Source organism: Asterias rubens, chromosome 20, assembly GCF_902459465.1.
Source record: "Asterias rubens chromosome 20, eAstRub1.3, whole genome shotgun sequence".
In the NCBI taxonomy this organism is placed as follows: domain Eukaryota; kingdom Metazoa; phylum Echinodermata; class Asteroidea; order Forcipulatida; family Asteriidae; genus Asterias; species Asterias rubens.
The window spans coordinates 10,079,726-10,095,432 of NC_047081.1; the positions used below are offsets into that span (position 1 = coordinate 10,079,726).

General features: G+C 39.6%; 2 pseudogenes; both read right to left on the reverse strand.

Moving 5' to 3' along the window:
• Positions 1–1,892: 1,892 nt before the first annotated feature.
• Positions 1,893–7,664, reverse strand: LOC117303787 (annotated as a pseudogene).
• Positions 7,665–10,832: 3,168 nt separating this feature from the next.
• LOC117303789 lies at positions 10,833–15,203 on the reverse strand (annotated as a pseudogene).
• Positions 15,204–15,707: the final 504 nt, after the last annotated feature.

The window sequence follows — 15,707 nt, forward strand, 5'->3', positions numbered from 1 at the left end:
AGGGGAGTTGGGGCAGGGGGGTGGGGTGTGTGTCTCGTGACACTGGTGGAAGGTAATACGGACTGATAGTGTTAAACCAATGATGTTTTTTGCTGTTTATTTGTTTGTTCGTCCGTTCCCCCCTTTTTATAGGGGGGGGGGGTAGTTCTGACCTATTGGGGTTAGAGGTCACGTTTATAGTAAATCAATTAATCCTTTTGAGGAAGTTTTGGGATAAAGAGAATAATGTATGTTGGTGTTTCGTGTCTTTGGTTTCCCTGGAAATGGTTGATGCTTCATTGAATCGAACCTTCTTGGTATTTTACCACCAACATGGCACATCCCGTCTTCTATTTATAACCTTTGTCATAGTATAAAGACAGCAAAAAAAGTAACGCGGCTGTTGTAAAAGCACATATAATTTTAAACTTGTTACTCCTATTCATAAAATGAAAATACACCGAAACGGACAATTTTATTACGGTGATTTTGACACCTTTTTTGTTACAATCGGTCGAGTATTGTTGTCGCGGTAGGTGCCCAGTTCCACAGTGTTGCAGTAACTCATATTGACATGATTACTCTCTCCTCTGATTCAGCGTGAAGCTAATAGCGGGAATTTTGAAAAGCTGTTCTTGTCAATAGCAGTTACTGCAACAATAGAAATGGGCATTTTTCACCTGCAAGCACTTACCGCGACAACAACACTCGACCAATTATAACAACCGATGTGTCAAAATCACCGTAATTAAATTTTCCGTCTCCTGGTATAATCAATTTTAGAAAACGAGTAACAAGTTTAAAATTATATTTTTAGGTGCTTTTACAACAGCTGGGCGTTACTTTTTTTGCTGTCTTTAATCAAGATATATGCAACGAACTCGTACATGGTTCAGTGCACTATGTGTAGGGGGGGGGCATGTTGATTATATTGGCCCTAGTATGAACACCAAGAAAAACCTTTAAGAATTGAAGAATAAACTTCTTTCCGCGGAGAGTTGATTTGATGGTTTATTCTTAAAAACTGAAGCTCAACTTGAATAAAGCTTTAGGGAATCAAATTACAGTTGAATGTCATAAATTTCTTCAGTTTACTAGAACTACATATTAAAATGATTTAACGGTAGAATAGCAGGAAAATACATTGTCTATCAACCACAGTATTTAGTTATATACATATTGTTTGAAAGTCCGACAAACCAAAGATTTGAAATATAACTATTATTATCAACTGAGTGATTTGGTTCGAATAGGAAGTGCATAGCGGTAGCGCAAAGCAAATGCATTTTACAAGCCTTTAATAATTTTATATTTATTTTCTTTTTTTGTCTTCATTAGGTAGCATTATATTATACACTAAACATTATTAACTGTCATGTCTGAAGGTGGTGCCCTAGCATTGGCTCTGTATCCAACGGCATATCTGAAGTAAAACTGTACTATTATTAAACAATGTCATCGATTTTTCGAAGAATGATAACATCAGTTACTTCAATTGTTAATTATTTACTTATCAAGTGAAGGCTTTTATTTTTTTTTAAAACGTGGCGTGATTATAATAATAAGGCCATACGGTCCGAAGCATAAAGGCAATCAAAGGGCACTTAATTTTAAAAGCTGTAAATGATTTAAAAGTAAGTTAAAAGTTTGCGGATAGCAACCATATTAAGATAATTCTTACGATTTTTATTTCTCTTTTCCCACAGTTCACTCTTGAGAAATTCGATGCTAACTTGACACCATTGGCCATTTTCCGGATCTGGGATCCCTACAACCTTGTTACTATCTCGTGTCAATGCTTCGGTTTGCTGTCAACAATCTAAAGTGATTTATCAGACTTGGTTAAGGCCGAGTTATAGTCGGTCGCGCGATGGTCGGGCGTCGGAAACCTTGACGCGCGATCATAAAAAGACACGGTTTTTAGGCCTCAGTCTTAGGATTGCGCGTAAGAATTCCGTCGCGCGACCGACTATAAACCGGCCTTTACGGTTCTTACTGGAGACGTTGTCTTCTCATAGTAAGGTATTATACATGAGAGCTGCTCATCATCAACCAACATTCGTAGCTCTACACTCTTTGTAATCTAGGTGGCTGCTTATAAAATGGAAAATCATGGAGTCTAGTAAAACCACGTTTTCCTAGCTAGATAACTGAACATGAAGCTTGGAGTTTCCTCCTGAGCGGTCTCTGGCTGTGATTTACTTCACAATAATTGTCACGATTTTACATCAGACCATTTTTTGTTTGGTTAACCGGAACAAGGGACATAACTTTATAAATGACTCAATGCAAAGCGAGAGTCGAACAATCATAAAGTTATTGGTACGTATTGGATACTATTTTGAATGTACACTTTGTCCGAATGACAGATTATTTACATTCTTGTCGAATGACTGGGTAAGTCTCTCGTTTATTTGTTATTGTTTAACTTTGTAAGTATAGAATTTCCTTGGCATTCACCATATTGTACCCATTTCGACCATGATGTTCTGGACTCGATGCAAGACCTTGACCGACCATTTATCAGCCGCGATGAGGTCACCGGTAGGAGTAAATGTCATGCCAAAAGGATAGTACAAACCACGAGCTACACATCCAATGTGCTCACCTGATGCATCATAATGATGTATCTCACTGGTTTCCGAATCGCCGCCACAATGAACAGACACATAGATGTCTCCAGCATCGTCGCAGCACACACCACCAGGTTTTACAGAGTCACCGTCAATGGAGGTGCTGATATTGAACACCTCGTTTCCCATGAAATCCAGACAAACAAGTTTCATCTTCCCGTAGTTTGTAAAAATCAGACGCTCCTTGCTGCTTACAGATAGAAAGCAGTCAATATTAAGATCGTCATGATGTATTGTGGCAATAATGGATCCATCCATATTATAAAGAGATATTACCTTTCTCTCACTGTCAGCCACTGCAATCCGACCTTTCTTGTCTACAGCAATACCACAAAGTTGACTCTCTGACTGCCCCTCGACTTGATTCTGTGAGGGTCTGAACTGACGAATGTATCTCAGTTCTCTATCATAAACCTTTACATCCTGTCCGTCAATAACCAGAAGCAGGTCATCAGAGGTCACCGCGACACCAACAGGTTGTTTTAGTTTACCGTCCTCTGATCCACTTTGACCACCTGTAGATTTGTAATTACCCTTTGATGTAAATGTGGATAATAGGCACCTGGCTGTATCATTAACGACAGTGTCACCATTGCTGAAGCAAGCAACGTCTCTTGCCCACTCGAACTCCACCTCACCTTCCCCTTCTTTACCAAACTCTGTCTTCACCTCCCACTTCTTTCCTCTAGTATTTCACCAAGATCTGCATCAGTGACGATATCATGACCTTTGAAAGCGATGAATGACTTACTATGCTGCACTGTTTGAAACTGGAGCTCTTTGTGGAAGTCTAAGTTGTGCATAACTTTTGGCTTCAGGTCCAGCAGCTCAAAGTTATCAGCATGATGCATCAAGTCATTGACTGAAGCTACGATCTGCTCTGCACGGCTCATCTTATCGTGATTGCTGCTCTGTGTGCTCTCAAATCCCTCACCTCTTTCTTGACCAATTTGAGTGATTATTTCTTGAAGGAGGCGTGATTCATTTCTTATCTTAGTGATTTCCTCTTCCTCCTTAGCCACAATATCTCGAAGAGCCCGGTCGACCATGAGCTGTAATCTACGATGCGAGTGCTTGATAGAGTCGTCCACTTTTTGGAATTGTTTGCGACACTCGTCAAACTTCTGCAAGGCTTCATCAACAGCTCGACGATAAGATCGAATGGAATCATTGATCTCAGAGAGATTGTGGCTTGACGCTCGGTGATCAAACACCGCACATTTGAGACACACAAGTAAATCACACGTATCGCAATAGAAACACAGGTCCTGGTCACTGTGTTTTCGGCACTTTTGTGGCTCAGTTTTGTTCTTGTCTTTGGGTCGCTCATTTGACGAGCCGACAGCATCAACGATTTGATGATGCTTGTTATTTTTTAGTTTTGCATGGTTTTTCAGACATGTTTTGCAAAAAATTGCATCACAGTCAACACACCGTGAGACATCTTCAAGACCTTCGTCGCACCAAACGCAAGTCAAGACAGGTGGGTTAATGTTCTTCTTTGGACCTTCAAGATTGATGACGTCATCAATAAGCGAGCTCAAGAAAAAGCAGCCAAGAAGATCCGACAATCCCCCGTCTGGGATTGACGTTTCTTTTTTACACATTGGGCAAATAATAGTGTCCGTCTTCGGATCCTGTTTGTCTATAAGTTCCTGAAGACATTTGAAGCAAAAGCTGTGCAGACAGTCCAGGATTTTCGGATTGGTGAACCGACTCAGGCAGATTGGGCATTCGATGTGTACATGGCTTATCTTGCAAGTGGTCTCAGTGGTGGGTAGTGCGGCTTCGGCCATCTTGATGAGAAAGGGGTTCTGTTACCTGATGAAATAAACCAATGTTCATTTTACAATCGGTAAGTTAGCCTGAACATCTGACGTCACACTTCGAGGCTTGTGAGTAACACCAGAGACTGGCCTCCAGTCGGCGTGTATCTTCACCTTTGACCTACATTCATTTCACAGAGATACGCAGTCAATGCAAGTACATATGCACATGCATGTAAGGTATACAATCACATTCTGGCTACGGGCCTTTATTTGTTGATCCTAAAAAACACAAACTTCAAAAACTCCGCTAATATTTCGTATAGCTTTCAAACATTTTGATCGAGTCAACCATGATTTTCTTTTGTACAAACTGAATTCCTACAATATTCATCCAAATGTATTAATTTTGTTACAAAGTTATCTACCTGGCAGAAAACATAGAGTAGTTGTGGATGGTTTTTCTTCCGAATGGAAAACAGTGCCCTCTGGAATTCCACAGGGTTCAATTCTAGGACCTCTCTTATTTACATTTTTTGTTAACGATCTTCCTGAATGTTTAAGTAATAAATGTTTACTTTATGCTGATGATCTGAAGGTTTTTCGTCAGATTGGTTGCACAGCCGATACTATTTCTTTGCAGGCTGACTTAGATAGAATTCTTGACTGGTCTAAAACATGGCGTCTATTTCTTAACGTTAACAAATGTAGCATTTTAACCCTGACTCTTAAGACGAAGCCTGTCAAATTTGATTATACCTTAGGTGATAATATTCTTACTCGTGTTGATGTCCAAAAAGATCTTGGTACTTTTATTGACAGCAGACTCACTTTCAACTCGCACGTTAATACTATTATCAAAAAAGCCAATCGCATGAGTGGTTTAGTATGGCGTAACTTTCGCTCCTTAAAGAATGAGCATGTTTTACGTACCTTGTTTTGTTCTCATCAGACCTAATCTTGAATTTTGTACCATTGTATTTAACTCTATTTCAGCCCATCAAGCACATAGACTAGATGGAGTTCAGTTTCGTTTTCTCAAATTTATTCATAGGACACTAAATAATGGCACTGTTTATAACTTGGATTATCTTGACCTATGTAAAATGTACAGACTTCCACCCCTTATACAGAGAAGAATATTGAATGACTGTCTATTTCTCTACAAATCTTTCCACAATCATTTTAGCAACACTGAGTTCAACCCCTTTGCCTTACATGTTCCTAACCGTAATACTAGACAGTCTATTAAACACATCTTATATGTGCCAAGGAATCGGGTAGATGTGACAAAGCGTGGCTTTTTGTCAAGGATTTCCTCCACATATAATAGTATCCATGGTTCTTGTGATGTGTTCGGAGCCCCTTCTCTTAATTCCTTTCGTGGTCAGGTTTTGAGTGCCATATCCTCTTCCAGTAACTAATGTATACATGTATTTACAGTGTTTTGTTTTATTTTATTTGGTATTGTTTACATCGATTTTTTTTTTCCTTGTCTTTTTATCGTTTATTCTGTTTATAATTTAATGTAGGCTTTTGCTTTTAAAATTTATTTTAAATATATTTTCACAGTCGTTCATGGTGGTCTGTTTCTGTTCCCTATTTTATTTTACTTAATCTTCAATGTATGCTTTAATTTCCTTTCCTAAGATGATTCTATTTTAATTGTTAACTTTGTATATATCAGATTGTTTTTATATAGGCTATATGAATATTTCTTATTGTTTTTTTTTTATCCTTTCCTGTAATTGGCGGCTCGTCCGATGTTGGTTTGGTCAATAAATATATATAAACATTTATATAATTCTAATCGGTCACGTGCACTAAGACAACTAAGTCCTACCTCAAGCTGTAGATGTGACTAATGCTCACTGTGCACACTTAAACCTCTTTGATGAATCGGTAGTGGAAGATGGCCGGCGAACAGTAATGGATTCTGTAATTCTGTACGATAAACAAAGTTTAAAACATAAATTACAAAAAAGTGCACCATCTTCGCCAACCTACAAAATGTACTTTGGTACTTCCGCAAAAGCAAATGGGCCATGGTTACCGGGTCATGGTTGGGTTTATAAACCCATGTAAGTCACATAAAGCTAGACCCTAGCTCTAGGGTGTACGTAAAGCGCTCCCCTCTCACCAAGGTGACCTCGGTTCGATTCCCCGCCAGGGCCATGAGTTGAGTTGTGCGTTGGCTCTCTGCTGTGCCACGAGGGTTTTCCAGACCATCCCGTTTTCCTCCCTCGGGAAAAATCAACACTTTCGATCTTGGCTGTGCTCCGTGGTCATAATGGATTGATGTGGCTTGCAACCAAAGGCGCCCTTGCATGCCTGCTTCATGAACAGTAGCCGCGTCCTTCGCAATTCAGCTCTTAGCTGCAAGTACGGATGGTTAGCCCCACAAATTATGATTATTTTTTATTATAAGTAGTTTCTCAGAACTGGGAAAACCCAACATACACTACCACACATGGTTCAATGGTACAAAAGTTCATAATAGCATTAGACACATTGTACATGTAGGCCTACATTAGGTGCACTACCACCGTTTCATATCAACCATTGTGCTAGCGCGTGCTACATGATGATTTCCTCACATATCAATGGACGGTGTTTGTGTCTTAGAGCTAGCCCCCTATAGCCATCATGGTTTGTGCATGCATAGGGTAAGGAACAGCTCTATGGTTCATGGAAATAGAAAATGAATGATGTGACAAATAAATACAAGAACTATTATGAACGAATGATTAAGAATAAGATTAAGAATGAAACACGAAGACTTCAGTCTAGTGTAGTTGTGTTTCATGAAAAACAAAAAACGTCTATAATACTAAAAACATCGGTAATGGTGTTTCATTCAATACATCACGAAATACAAGACCGTGCACTACTGTTTATAGTCATATCATGGAGGTAGAATAGAGCTAAATTCATGTACATGTAAATTACATGTATGTATTGGACACGTACTGTAGTGTTAGTGTGAACTAGTAGCATAAACCTGTCACCTGTGTCAGTTCATGGTTCATGGAGGTAGAAAAAAACCATGCCATAGATGGTCATCATGTGCATTAAAATTAAGACAACTCAATCAAGTAAAGTCCTACCTCAAGCTGTCGATGTGACTAATGCTCACTGCGTACACCTGAACTTCTTCGTTGGATATTAAGTGGAATATTGCTGGTTGTTACGTTCAAAAAGCAGTGCACCCCTTCGCCAACTAACTCGACACCGATGTGAATGTACGTATACAGTACACGCGCAGATATCTGCTGTGCGTAAATGCAATATATAGTAGAAATTTCTCACAACTGGAAAAACCCACTGCGCTGCATTCTACGGTGGCCTGTTGCAACCATTGCGTTAGTGTGCACTGAATGATAATTTCCTCATTTCAATGACATTTCGTATCTGATGTGTGCTGTGGAACTTGATGTTTTTTAAGTCTAATATAATTGAATATTGAATAATAAGTACTGGCTGGTTGAACATTGAATCTGGTTAAAGGCGGTGGACACTATTGGTAATTACTCAATATAATTATTAGCATTAAACCTCACTTGGTAAAGATTAACGGGGAGAGATTGGCAGTATAAAACATTGTGAGAAACGGCTCCCTCTGAAGTGGAGTAGTTTTCGAGATAGAAGTAATTTTCCACGAATTTGATTTCGAGACCTCAAGTTTACAACTTGAGGTCTCGAAATCAACCATCTAAACGCACACAACTTCGTGTGACTAGGGTGTTTTCTTCTTTCATTATTATCTCACAACTTTGATGACCGATTGAGCTCAAATTTTCACAGGTTAGTTATTTTATGCATATGTTGAGATACACCAACTGTGAAGGCTAGTCTTTAACAGTTACCAATAGTGCCCACTGCCTTTAAACATTGAATCTGGCTGGTTAAACTAAGCCATTAGATACTTTCGGTACAGGAAAAAAAATCACAGATTTACAAATAACTTAGAACCATTTGACACTTTCGGTAAACAGTATTGTCCAAGGTCCACACTTCGTGTATCACAACTGATATACAAAATAACAAACCTGTGAAAATTTAGGCTCAATCGGTCATCGGAGTCAGGAGAAAATAACGGGGAACACCCCACCCTTGTTTCCGCACGTTTCGCCGTGTCATGACATGTGTTTAAAATAAATCCGTAATTCTCGCCGGAAAAGATCACTGGAAGGACACCATAATTATAGGAAGGACAATGAAGAAGAAGCAAGTATAATATTTCGCTATACGACTACTGCTCTGCGCTTGCTTAGCGCTTACGTGGCTAGACTACTGCTCTCACAATTACTGGGAGTGGAGTGGGTGGGTAGTAATTGTTTTAACTTTGTGAAAATAGTGAATTTCTTTTCCCCCAGATATCTGAATTTCTTATGATTACTCTCTCCTCTGATTCAGCGTGAAGCTAATAACGGGAATTTTCCAAAAGCTGTTCTTGAAACGGAACATTTTATTACGGTGATTTTGACACCTTGTTTGTTACAATCGGCCGAGTATTGTTGTCGCGGTATGTGCCCAGTTCCATTGTTGCAGTAACTCTTATTGACATGATTACTCTCTCCTCTGATTCAGCGTGAAGCTAATAGCGGGAATTTTGAAAAGCTGTTCTTGTCAATAGGAGTTACTGCAACAATGCAAATAGGCACCTTCCACCTGTAAGCACTTACCGCGACAACAATACTCGACCGATTATAACAACCGATGTGTCAAAATCACCGTAATTAAATTTTCCGTATCCTGGTATTATCAATTTTAGAATACGAGTTACAAGTTTAAAATGATAGGTGCTTTTACAACAGCTGGGTTACTTTTTTTGCTGTCTTTAGTCAAGATATATGCAACGAACTCGTACATATTAATTTTGGTTTTTTACACATACATGGTTCAGTGCACTATGTGTAGGGGGGGGACATGTTGATTATACTGGCCCTAGCATGAACACCAAGAAAAAACTTTAAGAATTGAAGATGAACTTCTTTCCGCGGAGAGTTGATTTGATGGTTTATTTTTAAAAACTTAAGCTCAACTTGAATAAAGCTTTAGGGAATCAAATTACAGTTGAATCTTATAAATTTCTTCAATTTACTAGAACTACATATTAAAATGATTTAACGGTAGAGTAGCAGGAAAATACATTGTCTACCAACCACAGTATTTAGTTATATACATATTGTTAGGAAGTGCAGAGCGGTAGCGCAAAGCAAATGCATTTTACAAGCCTTTAATAATTTTATATTTATTTTCTTTTTTGTCTTCATTGGGTAGCATTATATTATACACTAAACATTATTAACTGTCATGTCTGAATGTGGTGCCCTAGCATTACCTCTGTATCCAATGGCATATCTGAAGTAAAACTGTACTATTATTAAAAAATGTCATCGATTTTTCGAAGAATGATAACATCAGTTACTTCAATTGTTAATTATTTACTTATCAAATGAAGGCTTTTATTTTATTTTAAAACGTGGCGTGATTATAATAATAAGGCCATACGGTCCGACGCATAAAGGCAATCAAAGGGCTCTTAATTTTAAAAGCTGTAAATGATTTAAAAGTAAGTTAAAAGTTTGCGGATAGCAACCATATTAAGATAATTTTTACGATTTTTATTTCTCTTTTCCCACAGTTCACTCTTCAGAAATTCGATACTAACTTGACACCATTGGCCATTTTTCGGATCTGGGATCCATACAGCCTTGTTAGTATCTCGTGTCAATGCTTCGGTTTGCTGTCAACAATCTAAAGTGATTTATCAGACTTGGTTAAGGCCGAGTTATAGTCGGTCGCGCGATGGTCGGGCGTCGGAAACCTTGACGCGCGATCATAAAAAGACACGGTTTTTAGGCCTCAGTCTTAGGATTGCGCGTAAGAATTCCGTCGCGCGACCATCGCGCGACCGACTATAAACCGGCCTTTACGGTTCTTACTGGAGACGTTGTCTTCTCATAGTAAGGTATTACATGTTACATGAGAGCTGCTCATCATCAACCAACATTCGTAGCTCTACACTCTTTGCAATCTAGGTGGCTGCTTATAAAATGGAAAATCATGGAGTCTAGTAAAACCACGTTTTCCTAGCTAGATAACTGAACATGAAGCTTGGAGTTTCCTCCTGAGCGGTCTCTGGCTGTGATTTACCTCACAATAATTGTCACGATTTTACATCATACCATTCTTTGTTTGGTTAACCTGAACATCGGGGTATTACTTTATAAATGACTCAATGCAAAGCGAGAGTCGAACAATCATAAAAGTTTTTGGTACGTTTTGAATACTATTTTGAATGTACATTTTGTCCAAAATGAGAATGCTTACATTCTTGTCGAAAGACTGGGTTAGTCTCTAATTTGATTTTAGCTATGCATTTGTGCACAAATGCAATCATGTCTAGATTATTATGGTTCAACTTAGTGAATTTCCTTGTTATTCACGATATTGTACAATTTTCGACCATGACGTCACTGACACTTTACAAACGATGCAAGACCTTGACCGAGTGCTTATCAGCCACCATAAGGTCACCGGTAGGAGTAAACGTCATGCCAAGAGGATTGTACAAGCCACGAGCAACACAGCCGATGTGCTCACCTGATGCATCGTAATGATGAATCTCACCGGTTCCCGCCAATGTACCGCAATGAACAGACACATAGATGTCTCCAACATCGTCGCAGCACACACCAACAGGTTTTACAGATTTACCGTCAATGGAGATGCTGATATTGAACACCTCGTTTCCCATGAAATCCAGACAAACAAGTTTCATCTTCTCGTAGTTTGTAAAAATCAGACGCTCCTTGCTGCTTACAGATAGATAGCTGTTGCTATTAATATCGTCACGATGTAATGTGGAGATAATGGATCCATCCATATTATGGAGAGATATTACCTTTCTGTTACTGTCAGCCACTGCAATCCGATCTTTCTTGTCAACAGCAATACCACGGAGTAGACTCTCTGACTGCCCCTCGACTTGATCCTGTGAGGGTCTGAACTGACGAATGTATCTCAGTTCTCCATCATAAACCTTTATATCCTGTCTGTCAGTAACCAGAAGCAGGTCATCAGAGGTCACGGCGACGCCAAGAGGTTGTTTTAGTTTACCGTCCTCTGTTCCACTTTGAACACCTGTAGATTTGTAAATACCCTTTGATGTAAATGTGGATAATAGGCACCTGACTGTATCAGTAACGACAGTGTCACCATTGCTGAAGCAAGCAACGTCCACTGCCAACTCGAACTCTCCCTTACCTTTCCCCTCTTTACCAAACTCTGTCTTCACCTCCCACTTCTCTTCCTCTAGTATTTCACCGAGATCTCCATCAGTGACGATATCATGACCTTTGAACCCAATGAATGACTTACTATGCTGCACTGTTTGAAACTGGAGCTCTTTGTGGAAGTCTAAGTTGTGCATAACTTTTGGCTTGAGGTCCAGCAGCTCAAAGTTATCAGCATGTTGCATCAAGTCATTGACTGAAGCTACGATCTGCTCTGCACGGCTCATCTTATCGTGATTGCTGCTCTGTGTGCTCTCAAATCCCTCACCTCTTTCTTGACCGATTCGAGTGATTCTTTCTTGAAGGAGGCGAGATGCATTTCTTATCTTAGTGATTTCCTCTTCCTCCTTAGCCACAATATCTTGAAGAGCCCTGGTCGACCATGAGCTGTAATCTACGCTGTGAGTGCTTGATAGAGTCATCCACTTTTTGGAACTGCTTGCGACACTCGTCAAACTTCTGCAAGGCTTCATCAACAGCTCGACGATAAGACCGAATGGAATCATTGATCTCAGAGAGATTGTGGCTTGACGCTCGGTGATCAAACACCGCGCAAACAGGGCATGCAAGTATATCACACGTATCGCAATAGAAACGCAGTTCCATGTCAGTGTGTTTTCGGCACTTTGGTGACTCAGTTTTGTCCTTGTCTTTGGATCGCTCATTTGATGAGTTGACAGCATCAATGATTTTATGATGCCTGTGACTTTTTAGCTTTGCGTGGTTTTTCAGACATGTCTTGCAAAAATTAGCATCACAGTCAACACACCGTGAGACATCTTCAAGACCTTCGTCGCACCAAACGCAAGTCAAGACAGGTGGGTTAATGTTCTCCTTCGGACCTTCAAGATTGATGACGTCATCGATAAGCGAGCTCAAGAAAAAGCAGCTAAGAAGATCCGCCAATCCCTCATCTGGGATGGACGTTTCTTTTTTGCACATTGGGCAAATTATAAGATCCGTCTTCGGATCCTGTTTGTCTATAAGTTCCTGAAGACATTTGAAGCAGAAGCTGTGCAGACAGTCCAGGATTTTCGGATCGGTGAACCGACTCAGGCAGATTGGGCATTCGATGTGTACATGGCTAATCTTGCAAGTGGTCTCAGTGGTGGGTAGTGCAGCTTCGGCCATCTTGATGAGAATGGGCTCCTGTTATCTGATGAAATAAACCAATGTTCATTTTACAATCAGTAAGTTAGCCTGAACATCTGACGTCACACTTCGAGGCTTGCGAGTAACGCCATAAAACTGTCCTCCAGCCGGCGTGTATCTTCACCTTTGACCTACATTCATTTCACAGAGATACGCAGTCAATGCAAGTACATGCACATATGCATGTAAGGTATACAATCTTATTCTGGTTACGGGCCTTTTTTCGTTGATCCTAAAAAACACAAACTTCAAAAACTCCGCTAAACTTTATTTTGTATAGCTTTCAAACATTTTGTCAGATAGGGTTCAAACAAGAGCGTGTACTGTGTGAACCAACAAGTGTTTCTACAAAAGGTTACAATTCTAATCGGTCGCGTGCATTAAAACAACAAAGTCCTACCTCAAGCTGTAGATGTGACTAATGCTCACTGCGTACACTTAAACCTCTTTGATGAATCGGAAGTGGAAGATGGCCGGCGAACAGTAGGCCCTAATGGATTCTGTACGATAAACAAAGTTTAAAACATCAATTACAAAAATGTGAACCATCTTCGCCAACCTACAAAATGTACTTTTGTACTTCCTTAACAGCAAATGGGCCATGGTTATTGGTTACCGGGTCATGGTTGGGCTTATAAACCCATGTTAGTCACATAAAGCTAGACCCTAGCTCTAGGGTGTACGTAAAGCGCTCCCCTCTCACCAAGGTGACCCCGGTTCGATTCCCTGCCAGGGCCATATATGAGTTGAGTTGTGTTTTCCAGACAGCTGGCAACCAAAGGCGCCCTTGCATGCCTACTTTTTGAACAGTAGCCGCGTCCTTCGCAATTCAGCTCTTAGCTGAGAGTAAGGATGATTAGCCCCCCCCCAAATTATTATTATTATTATAAGTAGTTTCTCAGAACTGGGAAAACCCAACATACACTACCACACATGGTTCAACGGTACAACAGTTCATAATAGCATTAAACACATCGAAGTGTAGGCCTACATTAGGTGCACCGTTTCATAACTATCTAAATCATTGTAAACTTTTATATCCTAAGATACTAAGTAATACCATGGAGCAATAAACTAGTTTAACTGTATACTACTCATAATTTGAATATATTTATAAAACTTTGTAATGTGTGTAAGTTTAAATGTAGGGCAGCAATGAAATAAATGTGTGCAAATAATATCAACCATTGTGCTAAAACTAGTGCGTGCTACATGATGATTTCCGCACATATCAATGGACAGTGTGCTTGAGCATATTATATAGGGCAAGGAACAGCTCTATATATCTATGGCCGGTTCGTGGAAATAGAAAATGAATGATAATGATGTGACAAATAAATGAAAGAACTAATGAACGAATAAAATAAGAATGAAACACGAAGACTTCAGTTCAGTGTTTCCTGAAAAACACACACTTCTATACTATTTATTTTATTTACTATTCTAAAACATCGGTAATTACCATAAAAAAAGTCCATAGCTTTCATTGCCAGGCATGGGGTTTCATTCAATAATAATAATAATAATAACAAATTCTTATATAGCGCATTTCACAATAACCGTATCAATGCTCTTTACATTAGTGCCCTGGTCATGGGGCCAATAACATCCCTGTAATGTTTCTCAGCTCCCTTGGGAGTATACAGCCCTGAGCTGCCTGTAAGGCGCTTGTGGCTTATTCATACACAATAACAACCTCTACCCTCGCAGGTACCCATTTATACCCCTGGGTGAAGAGAAGCAATTATAGTAAAGTGTCTTGCTCAAGGACACAAGTGTCACGACCGGGATTCGAACCCACACTCCGGTGAATACCTTACAAAAGCGTGAACTGTTCATATTATAGTCATCATAATGTTCATAGAACATCATGTACGTAGTAGTACATGTATGTAGTAGTACATGTATGTAGTAGTACATGTACGTAGTATTACATGTATGTACTGAACACCAATAGTAATACTGTAGGCTATGAATTGTATAGTGTGAACATGTTCATTACAGCATGCACACACACCCACAACCTGTCACCTGTGTCAATTCATGGAGGTAGAAATAGCCTTCATGTGGTCAGTTATTGAACGTCTATATCTATAACATTATAGACTCTAGACGAATTGTGTAGTGTGAACATGTTCATTACAGCATGCACACACACCCACAACCTGTCACCTGTGTCAATTCATGGAGGTAGAAAATAGCCTTCATGTGGTCAGTTATTGAACGTCTATATCTATAACATTATAGACTCTAGATCAAGTAAAGTCCTACCTCAAGCTGTCGATGTGACTAATGCTCACTGCGTACACTTGAACTTCTTTGCTGGGTAATTAGTGGAAGATTTCTGGCAACGGTAATGGATTCTGTAACGTTCAAATCATAAAAGCAGTGCACCCCCTTCGCCAACTCGACACCGATATGAATGTATAAAGTACACGCGCAGATGATAATCTGCTAAAATCCCTTGCGTAATGCAATGTAGCAATTTCTCACAACTGGAAAAACCCACACGTGTTGCATGACTGCACTGTTACGGTGGCCTGTTGCAACCATTGCGATAGTGTGAACTGAATGAGAATTTCCTCATTTCAATGACATTTCGTATCTGATGTGTCTGTGGAACTTGATGTGTTTTTTTAAAAGTCTGACATGCATGTTGATCCCAATAGTATAATTGAATATTAAATAATTAAATATCTGGCTGGTGAAATCTGGCTGGTTGAATATTGAATATCTGGCTGCCTGTCGATTACTACTGTCTGAATTATAGTTGGGATGGAAACCAGTCAACTCGCCCCCATTGGGACCAGTAAGGATGATTAGCCCCCCAAATTATTATTATTAAGTAGTTTCTCAGAACTGGGAAAACCCAACAT